Here is a 15,712-nt window from a genome sequence, read left to right as displayed (position 1 = left end):
TGGATGCATTTCATTATGTGTTCTTTGTATGATGAATAGATCATACCTCTAAAAAAATAGAGTTGATTGAAAGTTTTGTCAAAAGAAGCTTAAATTTTCTATTTTCACAAATGCAGTGGTTTCTCTGAGTTGGTCCATGCTGTCAATGACGCGGGCGTTTAGTGCGTGTCCCGTAGCTTACGTGTCAGCATAGAGAGGCCCCACATCATTGGAGCCTACACCACGAGTCAAAAAATAAGCTTTGTTTTTTCCTCCTCTGTTCCGGCGGGGCGAGGCGGCGATGGCGCGGTGGGCCGGTGGTCGGCGCTCGCGGCGAGCGCGCTAATCCAGCGCTTCGCGGGGTGGCAGCCACTGCTTCGGTGTATACTCGCCGGTAATCAAGGCGTCGCAGGGCTACGACCAGTCCGCGCTCCACGCCGTCGCCTTCTTCGACGTGGGCGCCAACGCCGGGGTCCTCGCCGGCTTCCTCTCCGCGTAGGCGCCCGGGGGCCTCTGACGACCCTGCATCGTCCACCTCGCCAGCGCTGCGCTCTGAGCCGCCGGGTACCTCCCCATGTGCCATGTGGCTGGCTCCCCATGAGCTTTGTTTTTCCTCGTCTGTTCCGGCGGGGGGAGGCGGCGATGGCCGCGTGGGCCGATGGTCGGCGCTCGCGGCGAGCGCACTAATCCACAGCTTCGCGGGGGGCAGCTACTGATCCGGTGTATACTCGCCGGCGATCAAGGACGTGGGCGCCTACGCCGGCTTCCTCTCCGCGTAGGCGCCCGTGGGCCACTGAATCCCCTGCATCGCTCTGTGCCGCCGGGTACCTCCCCATGTGGCTCGCCGGCCCCGATCCCGCTCGTCTGCCTCGACAAGTCGACATGCTGCTCGCCGCGCAGGCGCAGACCTTCCTATATACGGCCGATGTCGTCACCGCCGTCGAGAACTTCCCCGACCACGGCGGCACCGTCAACGGCATCCTGAAGGTACTGCCGTCCTGATCCCCCCTCGCTGGCTTTCTTTCTTACTGTACTGCTAAGCAGTATTCAGTCTCTGCTCTGCGTCAGTACCTAAATGCTGTGATTAATTAGACCTATTGCGATTCATGCTACAATACAACCCTGTGTAGATGATGTATATGCTGAAATAAAAGAAAAACAAAGTATACAGATGAAATCAGAAGTATCAAAAAATCCATGTGAAATCAAAACGGCCACATCCTCTGCTGTGACTGAGGAATCAAAAATCAGAAGAACCATGTGTTTTGTTTGCTTTCAGTTCCTTTCTTTCTTATATGTGCTGTGACTGTGAGGAATCTGTTCTGGTGGCATAGCACAGTATGCAGATGCTGTATATGCTGAAATTAGCAGAAAAATACATACAAACTATTCTGGAGTAGTATAATTCATACATACAGTATAACCATGGTAGGAATTCTTGCTCCTTTGGGAGGCAGCATCACTGGTTCTAGAGGAAGAATACAATTGTGTCGGCGCAGTCACTGTTTCATTATAATTTGCTCTGCCCAAAGACATCAGAGAGGCAATAATGCCGCCTTCTTTTGCTGGCCTCGTCCTTTCAGCACTATGTTTATTTTCTGAAATCCTGTACCTACCACACCGGGTGGAGCTATCATTTGTGTTAATTGCACGAACTTTCAGCATTATTGTCTTGAGTTTTCACCTAATTATATTCGCAACTCTGACGATGTGAACCTGTGTGGATCCAGCATTGCACACGCTTTGCTCAATAATCCTAACATGCACTCTGTTTCTCGACAGACGTAGCAAACTAGCAATCATAAGGTGCATTTATTAGGCAAGTGTATCATGTTTTGGCTCGTTACACAAGTACAGATATGTCCAAATCCTTTATTATGGTAATATTAAACGATCTATGCATTTTACAAACAGGGTTTTCTGGGCGTTGAGTGGAGCAATACTGGTTCAGGTGCAACACACCCTCCATATTAATCCCGGCAGCTTCATACTTATGCTAGCGATATTACCCACATCCATCACATTGCTGCTCATGTACTTTGTCGACGTCCACAGCGCTCATCGTCAGTACAACAAGAAGTTCCTTGATGCCTTCGCTCTTATGGCCGTTTCTGTTGCCGGGTACCTGATGGTTGTCATAATCTGTGACCAAGTATTCGTGATAAGTTCAGCTGGACAGAGTGTTTGCTTCGCGATACTCCTGCTGTTGATATGTCTCCAGCAGTTATTGTTATAACAGCTCACAAGACGGAATCGAAACAATGAGAAGAGCCAGCTCTAGCACTGCGCTTGTGGGATCTGGTCAGGACATGTCGTCGCACAAAGAAACATGAATGTGGTGCAGGCCATGTGTAAACTGACTTCTGACTGCTCTTCCTTGCGATGGCCTGTGGAATGGGATCGGGGCTAGCCAGGGTGAACAACATCAGCCAGATCAGGGGCTCTCTTTGAGTAAACGAGCAGGGAGACCAGCACCCTGGTGTCGCTCTGGAGCATCTGGAACTTCTCGGGGAGGTTCACGAGGAGTAGGCTGGCCTTTTTCATAGCAGCGACGCTTCTGGTCATGGGTGTAGGCCACGCTATCATCTCCTCCGGTTTCCACGAATAGCTCTACGTCGGCTCTGGTTTCCAAAGGCGCTTCTATGGCAAGGAGTCGCCACAAGGTGAGTTTTCCTGCGCCGGTAAGCACTGCTTCGCACTCCCCTTCCTGATTATGGCATGTGTTTGTGTTTCGGGTCTGCCGTAGCATTTGTATTGTTCATCAGAACAAAGAAGTTTTGTAGGTGAGTTATATACGCCAGACTGCTGTCTTTTGTAGAGAATAAACTTATATATATGCAAACGACACTCAGTATCATGTTAGCATTTGGTATTACTAGCAAAAGGGCCCGTGCGTTACAACGGGGTAAGAAAATTGTGGCCATCAAATAAGCCATCGAGAACATAATATCTATCATGATGATTATAGATTGTACAAAAGGGCCCATGCCTTGTTAATTCAAATCAAATAAAATTGATCGTGGGTAGCACTTACGAATTAGAAATGCTAGCTAATATAATACGTTGGTTGATGGACCACCTGACACAAGCTTAGAGACCACAATTTTATTTCAAAACCTTAGTTTAAATATAGCGATTGAAACATCTTTATTCATCATTATAAATACAAATTATGACTAATTTTGTTTGGAATTTTCATTTTAGACATAACAATACATGAACCATTAAATTAGAAATTGTTTTTCTGAAATTAATATGGCATGTGAATGATCTAACAAAATACATAAATCATTTTAATTCAAATAACACAGCAAACAATTAGCAATATAGGTGGGCTGCTTAGCCATGTAATCTACGATCTGCCTTGAAATGCAGTGCAAATAGCTTTTCCACATATCCTGAAACAAAGAATCATCAATATACTTCAGTATCGTAGATGGAGAATTATGGAGGTATACTCGACAGACCGACCTGAAGTTGAGTAGTGGCTTTAGAGTCATAAATCTTTATAACTGGCAGGCTCAATGGTTTGTAAGAAACTCTCTTTTAATTAGAGAAAAGGCATGTAAACTTCTTAAGTTAACAGGTGCTATCAGCTAGCATCATGGCCATCTCTGCGTGTGTCCCTTGAACATGCTACGATATAGTGCAAAATAAATAAAGTTTGATGAATACAGAGTAAATAATGAGTGATGAGTGAGCAGAAGTGTTAGGCGTAATCCATCAAAAGCATAAAGGCCGACAAACACACCAAAGGACCAATCTTTAACCAAGCAAAATCCAATCTCTGCGTCACATTCTTACCGGGTTATGTCTGCCGGCTCGCTCGGGCAGTTCTCACCTACGGCGACATGGCCCTCCCTGGGGAGAAGCGCTCATCTGCGCCGTTCAGGCCGTCCAAGGCTATTGTGGCCGGGGTTGCACCTAGGCACCTAGGAACTGAACTGTTTGCACCTTTTTGTTACCACATCTAAAAAAAGGGCAACCCGGTGCATGTAGCTCCCGCTTGCGCAGGGTCCGGGGAAGGGTCCGACCACTTTGGGTCTATTGTACGCAGCCTTTCCCTACATTTCTGTAAGAGGCTGTTTCCAGGACTTGAACCCATGACCTTATGGTCACAAGGCAGCAGCTTTGCCACTGCGCCAAGGCTCCCCTTCTTTTGTTACCACATCTGGTGCAGAAAAAACATATCGCTGTGTTTTGAGTATTTAATTTGAGTATTTTTATAAGTTAGTGTCGAGAGCACACACTCAAAAGAGTTAGAGAAATCTTCCCAGATAACTGTAGGCATGGGAAAAAGGTAGCTTTCTTGAAATGATGTGGATAAATAAGATTTGGTACAGAGGTGTTTAGCTTATCAACATTTTTGTAAGATATGGCTGAGAATAGAGAATAGCAACACCTAAAGGCCTATAACATCATCTAGCTTGGCATGCTCATGTAAACTACATGCAGCTAACATAATAGTACCTCTGATATATCTGAATTTAGTACCATAAAATTGGGGAACCATATGGTTGACTCCTCATATTTTGTTTCAGAAAATAGCAGAATCTGTTATTAAAGCTGATATTTAGAATGCTCCTTATAATATCAGAATGTGCCTTTTAACATTTAAGCTCTCGGCTTGGTGTAGAAACTCAAATCAATCTAAGAATGCAAGAGCAACTGACCATGCAGCTAACATAATAGCGTCTCTGATATATCTGAATTTAGTACCATAAAATTGGAGAACCATACGGTTTGATTCCTCATATTTCGTTTCAGAAAAGAGCAAAATCTGTTTTAAAACTGACAGTTAGAATGCTCCTTATCAGATCAGATGTGCCTTTTACTGCCTCGTCCCACAATATAAGAACATAGCTTGAAAAACGATCTTACATTGTGGGACGGAGGGAGTAACATTTAGCTCTAGACTTGGTGTAGAAACTCAAATCGATCTAAGATGCAAGAGCAACTGAACTTGATCTTAACAAAAACAAGCTAAGCATTGTCTGAACCAACTGTACATGATTTCAACGCCCTTATGTTAGGACTTAGGATAATCCTCCTACTATAACAGTTTGACTTACTTCACTTGAGAAACAAAGCACCTACCTTTGATTTGGTCTGGTAGGCATGAAAACTACAATAACAATTAGCAATTTCTGCAGAATAAATATTTTCTATATATACATACTTGGCAGAACCAAAGCTATGTCCGTAAGTCCTGGTGCTTGCTGAGAATGAAGCCAAGGGATAACACAGTGGTAGAAAAGGCTTTTTCAAATGGCAGAAACAAACTTCAGTCCATGTGTTAAGGGCATAGATAACAGGAACAAAAACGAAAACTTTGGTACCACCAGAACTGTAAGTGTACTTTTAAGGTCACTCGTCTAGCTATAAGCCACCAAACTTCACTAACTCTGACACTTTAAAACATCAAAATTAGGGGGTTACAAAAACATGAATCACCAGCTCACAACCTGAGTAAAAGGACATCTGAAGTCTGTTCACTGTGTTGTAGCATGTCAATGGATGACGCTGAATGTGTTTTGGGCAAATTGATAAAAGATACCATGGGGTACTTAACAAGCATGAAAGAGGCCTAATGATTAAGACTGGCTTTCAAAATCTTTTAGAATTCTAATAAATAATTTTGAAAAGCACACATACGACTTGTGGCAGAAAGCACATAAAATACATTTGATATCATATATGAAGCAATTGTAATCTGGAGCACTGATTTTCTGTACGAAACATTTACTCATTGACACCAAACGGACCAAAAGATCAGTCCTAGATTTTTTCAAGCAGAACAAATACAAAGATTGCAGAAAAAAGGTTCAGTACTTTCTGACCAGACCAAGAAGAACATCACTTTTTATGATTGTAGATGAAAATTTTACAGAATAATTTGGCAAAAGCTAGTACATACCTCTGGGGTAGCATGTTCGGCAGGGTTCTTCCGGCTCAGGTGTAGTACGCTTGGACGGCGGATTTTCTTCCGGCGAACTCGGCTGAGACGATCCTGGACAACTCTTCATAAGTTGCGATATGATGTGATTTAATGGAGATTCCGGTTGAGGGCTCCTTCTAATAATGGTAGCCAAGTCCCTCTGAAATCTGGGTCGGGCACGCCATGGATTCGTGTTGCAGCACTTATCCTGGGGGAACACGGACTCCGATCCAAATCGGAGACATACGGCGGCAGGAGGTTGAAGATCGTGGTGCGCCGGAGAAGATTGAGATGGATATAGGGAGGGGAACAAGAGCAGGGCGGCGGCGGCGGCGCTACCGTACGCATTGAGGAGCCCGTGCTCCTGTGTCCTACACGTATTGTTTTACTGCAGGCCCATTAGAAAAGGCCCAAGCTGGAACGAAACGTTATCTCTGTTCACAGGGACGTGGCACTTCAGAGGTAATCCGGTGATCATTGCGCCCTACGACGGATATACTAAGCCGTCAACCATTGAACTCTTCAAGTTTGACATATGGGCTCGGATCATTGATCTGCCCATGGCGTATCATGGCAAGGTCAAAGCTTTGGCCTCAAAACTTGGCGAGTTTGTGGATTCAGAGCCCTCTTCCTTTGATTTTGAAGGCAATTTCTACCGTGTCCGCGTGAGGCTGGATGTTCGTAACCCTTTGAAGAAAGCAACTTCGATTGTTCACGGAGGTGAACGGGAAATATTTGCCGTAAGGTATGAGCGTCTACTAGATTGGTGTCAGGTGTGTGGAATGATGGGTCATGAGTTTAAAGAGCACGGAGATGGTCTCCATCCTCCTTGGGCCCTCGTTTTCAAGAATCTTCGTGCCCCATCCACCACAGCGTGGGCGACTCGACGCCGTAACAATAACCAGAGGAAGAAAGAGAAGGACCAACAAAAAGGAGCTAATCTTCAAAGCCAACTTTCCAGCGATCAGGAAGAGGATGCTGAGATGGAAGCACATGACACTCCTGAAGCTAGTAGGAAAAGAAGCTCTGATGAAGTGGTTGTAACTCCAACTACGGGCTTGGAAATAGTTCCATTGGGAAAAGCTAAAGGGGGCAGTGGTGATCCTCTCAGCCCGCCGCCAAAACAGGACCCGAAGAGGGCCAGGACAGGCCAGCAGGGGGAGAAATTGGGGCCGGACAAGAACAACTCAAACAACATGAAGAAAACAGTAGGCGGAGGAAAATTTTCTGATGGGCGTGTGGCGGCCTCCCCGGTGGAGGACCGCCGGGCCCAATGAATCTTCTATGCTGGAATTGTCGGGGGATTGGCAACACCCCGACAATTCAAGAGCTTCGCGAACTCGCGAGTAAGTTTGCCCCGAAGGTGCTTTGCATTGTAGAGACTCAGATTAGTAGAGCTCGAGCTGAAAAAATAGCAGGCACTATAGGATATGATAATGCTTTTGGTGTTGATCCCACTGGTCGTAGTGGTGGACTATGTGTTTTTTGGAACAATGAAATAAAGGTGGAAAATTTGGGTTACTCGAAGTACCACCTAGATGCAAAAATTTCTGATCTGGGGGGTTCCTCCTGGAGACTAACGTGTTTCTATGGTGAGGCACAGACTCATTTGCGCCACAATATGTGGAGCACTATGAAGAACCTCTCAACGACAGAGAACCTCCCGTGGGTTTGCCTAGGTGATTTTAACGAGGTATTGCGCCATGATGAGCATGATGGCATTGGAACTAGAAGTCAGTCGCAGATTGAAAATTTCAGAGAGGCAGTTGATGTGTGTGGTTTACTTGATCTGGGCTATAGTGGCACGAGATGGACCTATGAAAATAAGGTCACATGCGGCTCCTTCACCAGTGTCCGACTGGATAGGGCCCTTGCGACAACGGATTGGTGTGAGCTATTCCCTCTTGCAGCAGTTCAACACTTGACTGCCGCGACCTCGGATCACTCACCCATCCTTCTACAGCTTGAAGCAGAGCGCAGCAGAAGGACGAAGCCGTTTAGGTACGAGACAATGTGGGATACACATGCAGACTTCAAAGATATCGTCCGATCATCATGGCAGCCGGAAAATCAAGTGCTCACGGCTCAGGAGGTCCGAGCGAAACTGCAAGCCCTTGCTGCGGATCTTGGAGACTGGAGCAAAACCACCTTTGGCAGCGTCCGTGGGGAGATACGGAAACTAAAAAAGGAGCTGAAAGGGCTATGCAGCAGTCCCATCAGAACGGGCCCGAGTCATGTTGAGATTAAGATCAACGATCGTCTGATAGAGCTTTATCTGAGGGAAGAATTAATGTGGAGACAACGCTCTAGGGTACAATGGTTATTAGAAGGAGATCGGAATACCCACTTCTTCCATCTCCGGGCGTCTATGCGCAGGCGCAAGAACTTGATTAAGGCGCTCCAACAGCTGGATGGACAGATAACAGAAAACTTGACGAAGATGCAACAACTTGCCCGCGAGTATTACCAGCTTCTTTACACTTCAGAGGGTGTCCAGGGTATGGAGGAAGTGTTATCACATGTCCCAGTCAAGGTGACAGCAGCCATGAACGACCAACTGTTGGCTCCATATGATGAAAAGGAAGTCAAAACTGCCCTCTTCCAAATGTTTCCAACCAAGGCCCCGGGTCCGGATGGTTTTCCCGCACATTTCTTCCAGAGGCACTGGGATGTGTGTGGTGATGCAGTTACTAAAGCTGATTTGGGAATTGTCCGAGGAGAGGAGAGCCCGGCTTGTGTTAATGATACCCTACTGGTGCTCATACTGAAGGTATCCAACCCCACTCTTCTATCACAATTCCGACCCATTGCTCTATGTAATGTGTTTTATAAAATTGCATCAAAAGTCCTGTCTAACCGACTGAAGGTCATTTTACCGGAGATCATATCTGAGGAACGTTTGTCCCAGGGAGGCTCATCTCTGATAATATAATTTCTGCTTATGAGTGTTTGCATTTTATGAAAAAAAAAACAGATCAAAAAACAACAATTACTGTGCTCTCAAGTTGGATATGATGAAAGCGTATGATAGAGTGGAATGGAGTTATCTGAAAGCTATCATGGAGAAACTGGGCTTTGCTGCACCATGGGTTTCAGTGATTATGAATATGGTGAGCTCAGTTTCCTTCTCAGTCATGTTCAATGGAAGTAAGTTGGAGGAGTTCAAACCTTCTCGTGGTATTCGTCAGGGAGATCCTATCTCTCCATATCTTTTCTTGTTGGCAGCAGAGGGCCTTTCGTGCCTATTAAAATCCCAAGAACAGTCATCCCAACTTTGCGGCATTAAGGTAGCACCGACGGCTCCGGAGGTGAACCACCTTTTATTCGCGGATGATAGCCTGCTATTTTTCAGGGCAAGTATAGATGGAGCTGAAAGGGTGTCACACCTGTTGGATACTTATTCCATGGCTTCAGGTCAGAGAATCAATAAGGAGAAGTCATCAATTTTTTTAGTAAGAAGACCCCAAAGATTGTCAAAACAACCATCAAGGGGTATCTTCAGGTCCCAAATGAGTCCTTGAGTGATAGGTATTTGGGGATGCCGACTGATGTAGGGCATTCTAAAAATGGCACGTTCAAGTATTTGAGTGACCGTGTATGGGACAAGGTGAAGGGATGGATGAGCAAGTGTCTTTCATCTGGAGGCAAAGAGGTACTGATTAAATCTGTGGCACAAGCTATTCCGGTGTTTTCAATGTCTTGTTTCAAACTCCCTAGAGGTTTATGCGATCATATCAAGTCTATCATTCGCAAATTCTGGTGGGGCTGTAAGCAAGGTGAAAGAAAGCCGGCTTGAGTCTCATGGGAAGTTATGACACGACCAAAGTATTTGGGGGGGGGTCTCGGTTTCAGGGACTTGGAGTTGTTTAACCTTGCTTTGTTAGCAAGGCAGGCGTGGAGACTTTTACAAGAACCTTCATCTCTTAGTGCAAGGATCCTCAAGGCGTCATATTTTCCCAACAGCTCCATTCTAACAGCTGAACTCGGTTCTCGACCTTCCCAGGTTTGGAGAGCAATTCTTGATGGAAGGGATATGCTCAGACAGGGAATTATATGAGGAATAGGTAATGGCAGGACGACTAATATTTGGGACGACAATTGGATTCCCAAAGATATGGTGTCAAGACCGATCACATCACTTATCCCAGATTCACCTGTGTGGGTTTCAGACTTATTGCAGCCCGCCAATGCTTCGTGGGATGTGCAGCTAATTCGCTCCATTTTTCTGCCAATTGATGCGGAAGCCATTCTCAGGATCCCAGTTTGCACTCGTAATATTGAAGATTTCTGGGCGTGGGCTCCGAACAAAAAGGGAAGATTTTCTGTCAGTTCAGCTTATAAGTTCATGGTGAAGACGAAACTCCAACGAGAAAGCTGGCTAGAGGGACGAGGAGGAACTTCGAATGAAGAGGCAGAACGTTCAGGATGGTCCTCGCTTTGGAATTTAACTGTTCCTTCAAAGGTAAAGTTTTCATGTGGAGATTTGCGAGGCATTCCCTCCCAACTACTGATCTGCTTCATAACCGGAACATGTCGGTCCGGGATGCTTGTCCTCTCTGCGGCTGTCAAGATTCATGGAGGCATGCGCTCTTCTCTTGTACAATGTCTCGCAGTATTTGGGCCCTCTCGGATGAGCAGCTGGTCTCGGCCATGACAATGAATGAGGAACCAAACGCCAAGCATGGGATGTTTGAGCTTTATGATTCCATGGACCATGAGCAGTTCACAAAGATGGTAGTCACATTATGGTCAGTATGGTATGCTCGTCGAAAAGCTATACATGAGGCGATCTTTCAAAGCCCGATGCAAACAATATCCTTTGTTGAGTCGTATATTCATGAGCTGAAGCAACTACAACGGCCAAGAACTCAAGCTACGGTTCCAAGTGCAGCATCGCAACGTCAAGAAGAAAGATGGCTACCCCCCAGCCGACTATTGCAAGATTAATGCCGATGGAGCGATAGCCCGGCACAGAGGAGGAGGAACTATGGCAGCGGTATGCAGAGACCAGCGCGGCGCCTACTTGGGATCATCTTCGGTGGCTTTCCCTGGTGTTCTTGATCCGGTTATGCTAGAGGTATTCGCTTGTAGAGAAGCACTGGCACTTGCTGAAGACCTCAATCTTCAGAAATTCGTCATTGCATCGGACTGTCAAGAGGTGATCAACGACATCAACAGAAGGACGGGGGGTCCCCATGCAGCTATAGTACATGAAATCATAGGTAGGAAGTCGAGTTTTCAGTTTAGCTCTTTTATTCATGAGCGTAGAAACTATAATTTCGAGGCTCACAAACTTGCCAAGTTTTCTTGTAATTTAGATCGGGGTAGACATGTGTGGTTGGGCACTCCTCATAACCCGACTATTGTACCGATGAACATCGTTATGGAATAAAGCTTGGCAGGTTATTCTCAAAAAAAAACTTTAAATTGTACCGCGGGTTGATTACCTAAAATCATAGTTTTTTTAGCAAAACTGCTGCGACGGTGAACCCAATAGACTCAATCCGTGCTTTATTATTAGGGAAAGATAGCATAATATACTAGTATATAGCAACATTATAATGGCTATTTCTTGTCTGAATTAATAGTCGAGAAGATGAGTGATACATATATTATTTAGACAAACACTACATCTGTTTGTGTTTGTAAGGGAGCACTAACAAGCTCACTATACTCCTGTCACTTCACCTTATTTGATGTCTCCTTTAGCTTCCTCTGGTGTTGCGCCCTTCCCGTCGTCTTTCTCCTTTTCTTTCTTCTCCTTTGCTCCTCTTTCTCCTCGGCTTTCTCCGCTTCTGCCTCCTCTTCCTCATTCGCCTTCGGCTTTGCCGCTGGCCGCTGCCGCGTCTTCCTTGGCCTACTTGAGCGCCTCAATGAGGCCTAATAAACACTAATCAGGTCCCTCTTCTTCTTCGTCGACATTGGCATCAGGTTCTCTGCCACACCGATGGGTGACATGTCGGTCTCCTCGAGCAACCGTTGAATCTCCCCAAACAGACCATGCTCCACGACGTCCAGGTAGTTCTTGGCGAGCACCTTGAAGCCATCAAGAGGCAATAGGACGTCTTGATGTCCTTGTCCATCCTGCCCTGTCGGATCAGCGCCGGTCCATTTTCTCCTTGTGGTTTGTCGTGAAAATGATGATTCGGTCACGGCCGGATGCTACCATAGCCCGTCGATGAAGTTAAGCAGGCATGAGAGCATCACCTTTCTTTCATCCTTCAGTGGGTCTTGTTAGCATTTTGTATTGTTGCACGCTTTATATGTAGCGGCATAACAAGTGCACTCTTTTTCCTTGGCTTCCTGGCTTGAGATCACTTCATGTGTTGATATCTCCATTGGCTTCCCCTGGTGCTTTGTCCTTCCCTATGTCTTCCTGGTTGGCTTTCTTCACCTCTGCCTCCTCTTTCTCCTTGACTTTCTTTGTTGCAGCCTCCTTGGCCTCCTCTGCCTCCTTCACCCTGGCTGCCGCCGCGTCCTCTTTGGCCTGCTTGAGCACCTCGATGAGGCATGTCAAACACTTGTTGTGCTCCCTCCTTTTCTTCTTCGACATGGGCATCAGGTTCCCTGCAACGTCGGCGGGCGACATGTCTTTCTCCTCAAGCAGCTGCTAAATTTCCCCAAAGAGCTCGGGCTCGACGACATCTAGGTAGTTCATGGCGAACACCTTGAAGCCCTCGAAGCGATAGTAGGACATCTCGATGTGCTTGTCCACTCTTCCCCTCTGGATCAACACCGAGTCCAGCTTCTCCTTGTGGTTGCTGGTGAAGATGATGATCCGCTCACCTCCGCAAGCAGACCACAACCCGTCGATGAAGTTAAGCAGGCCTAAGAGCGTCACTTTGGTGACGTCGTCCTTCTCCGGCTCTACCGGTAGCTTGGGCTTGTCATCATTGTCGGAGTCCTTGTCGCTTGCGCCTTCTTGTCCTTGTGGCATTTTCCGGTGAGGTCTGATACATCTCCAACGTATCTATAATTTATGAAGTATTCATGCTATTATATTATCAACCTTGGATGTTTTATATGCATTTATATGCTATTTTATATGGTTTTTGGAACTAACCTATTAACCTAGAGCCCAGTGCCAGTTTATGTCTTTTCCTTGTTTTAGAGTATCGCAGAAAAAGAAAACCAAACAGAGTCCAATTGACTTGAAACTTCACGGAGCTTATTTTTGGACCAAAAGAAGGCCATGGAGTAAAAGAGTTGGGGCAGAAGAGTCCTGGGCTGCCCACGAGGGTGGGAGGCGCGCCCACCCCCCTGGGCGCGCCCCCTACCTCGTGGACAGCCCGGAGACCCCCTGACTTGTTCTCGATGCCAAAACCTCTTATATATACAGAAACCTCCAGAAATTAACCTAGATCAGAAGTTCCACCGCTGCAAGCCTCTGTAGCCATGATAAATCAAACTAAGCCCTCTCTGGCACCCTGCCGGAGGGGGCCATCATCACCGGAGGCTATGGAGGAGGATCTCGGAGGGGCCATCATCACCATGAAGGCCAAGGACCAGAGGGAGAACCTCTCCCCATCCAAGGGGGAGGCCATGGAGGAGGAAGCACAAGGGGGAGAACCTCTTCTCCTCTCTCTCAGTGGCACCGGAGTGCCATCGGGAGGGGAATCATCGCCGCGGTGATCATCTTCATCAACATCACCATCCTCATCTCTTTTACGCGGTCCACTCTCCCGCACCCCGCTGTAATCCCTACTTGAACATGGTGCTTTATGCCACATATTATGATCCAATGATGTGTTGCCATCCTATAATGTTTTGAGTAGATATCCTTTGTCTTTGGGTGGATTGATGATCTAGATTGGTATGAGTTGTATGTTTTACTTAGGTGCTATCCTATGGTGCCCTCCGTGTCGCGCAAGCGTGAGGGATTCCCGTTGTAGGGTGTTGCAATATGTCCATGGTTTGCTTATTGTCTGCGTTGCGTGAGTGACTGAAACACAAACACGGATAAACGGGACATGGCGTATGGGAATAAAGAGGACTTGATACTTTAATGCTATGGTTGGGTTTTACCTTAATGATCTTTAGTAGTTGCGGATGCTTGCTAGAGTTCCAATCATAAATGCATATGATCCAAGAAGAGAAAGTATGTTAGCTTATGCCTCTCCCTCATATGAAACTGCAATAGTGATTACCGGTCTTGTTAACGATTGTCTAGGACAATTCCGCACGCAGATCCACCATTATTAATATTTAGCAATATATTCTAACTTTATTATAACAGCCCCTACTTTTATATTTTATCTCTCCGATACATGCAAAGTTATCCTTTTCATACCCACAACGTAGTTTTATTTCTCGTTTCTAGTTGGAAGCAAACGTTCGGCGTACGTAGAGTTGTATCAGTGGCAGATAGGGCTTGAGAGAATATTGATCTTACCTTTAGCTCTTTGTGGGTTCGACACTCCATACTTATCACTTCCACCTTTGGAAATTGCTACGATGATTCCCTGCACTTGGGGATTATCAAGCTCTTTTCTGGCGTCGTTGCCGGGGAGCAATAGCGTGGGGTTGATATTCTTGTGTATGTTTGTTTGCTTTCTTCACTAAGTAGATTTTGTTTTTTCCCTTTTGTTTCTGTTTAGTTGTGGGTGAAACATACATTTTTTTAAAAGAATGAAAATACAAATTTTTTACTTGCCTCTCATGCCTAAAAAGTTTTTCAAAAGGAGAAGTGATTGGAAAGTTATGCATTGAAGAAGTGAGTGTTGACCTTGAGCACTCGTGTTCATGCTCACGGAAACAATGTATAATTTTTCATGGAAGTTTCTCTGTAAATAATTATCCCCTTATATATATATCCATTTTATTATAAAAAAAATGTGCCAAGATTTGGTTTTAGGATGATTAGATTGCTTGTTTACTATGTGCAGAAAAAAAACAGAAACTTTGGCTGTAGCGCATGATTTTACATTTTTTACTGGAAAGTCAAATGGGTCTGAAACCTTTTGCGCATTACTTATGTACAAATTTTTCAAATTGTAAAATTTATTTCATAATTTTTGGAGTTATAGAAGTTTACTAAACCTCCAGATTACTACAGACTGTCCTGTTTTAGACAGATTCTGTTTTTCGTGTGTTGTTTGCTTATTTTGATGCACCTATGGCTAGTATCAGAGGGTATGAACCATAGAGAAGTTGAAATACAGCAGATATAGTTCTAATATGAAATTGGAATGAGTTTGAAACAGTATCTAAAGGTAGTGATTTGCTTTACTATACTAACGGATCTCACAAAGTTTTTGTTAAAGTTTTGTGTGGATGAAGTGTTCGAAGAACGAGGAGTTACTGATGTGAGAAGAATAAAAAGAGGCAAGAGCTCAATCTTGGAGATGCCCAATGCACCCCAAGTAAATATTCTAAGGATACTCATGCATCTAAGCTTGGGGATGCCCCGGTTGGCATCCCATCTTTCTTCTTCAACAATTATTGGTATACGTCGGTTTTTGTTTTGTTCACATGATTGGTGTCCTTTGTGTTTTTGTTTTTCTTTAAGAACCATGCTAGTATGATATGTACCTTCATCAATTTATAGAATACTTCATGTGCTTCACTTATATTTTCTAAGTATGATCTTATAGAATTGCTCTTTGAGCTTCACTTAAATCTTTTGAGTATGGCTTTATAGAATGCTTCGTGTGCTTCACTTATACATTTTGAGCTTGGATATTGGTTAGTCTATATTAATTGTAGAATGCTCCATGAACTTCACTTATATCTTTTGAAGTATGAATTATACTATCTGAAGGAAATATGCCCTAGAGGCAATAATAAAGTTATTAT

The 15,712-nt window shown here is 45.0% G+C and overlaps 2 pseudogenes across 1 annotated transcript; one reads left to right on the top strand and one right to left on the bottom strand.

Moving 5' to 3' along the window:
- Positions 1–215: 215 nt before the first annotated feature.
- LOC147961902 (uncharacterized) lies at positions 216–2,841 on the top strand (annotated as a pseudogene). The gene is made up of 2 exons (XR_015609887.1): positions 216–966; positions 1,894–2,841. The product of XR_015609887.1 is annotated as an uncharacterized LOC147961902 (transcript).
- A 4,293-nt stretch (positions 2,842–7,134) lies between these two features.
- Positions 7,135–15,466, bottom strand: LOC147961901 (AAA-ATPase At3g28580 pseudogene; annotated as a pseudogene).
- Between the last annotated feature and the right edge of the window lie 246 nt (positions 15,467–15,712).

This window comes from Triticum urartu, chromosome 7A, assembly GCF_056163025.1.
Source record: "Triticum urartu cultivar PI428250 chromosome 7A, HENAU_Tu73, whole genome shotgun sequence".
NCBI classification, from domain to species: domain Eukaryota; kingdom Viridiplantae; phylum Streptophyta; class Magnoliopsida; order Poales; family Poaceae; genus Triticum; species Triticum urartu.
Note: the sequence above shows the minus strand (reverse complement) of the source record. Positions and strands in the feature narration are given on the sequence as shown.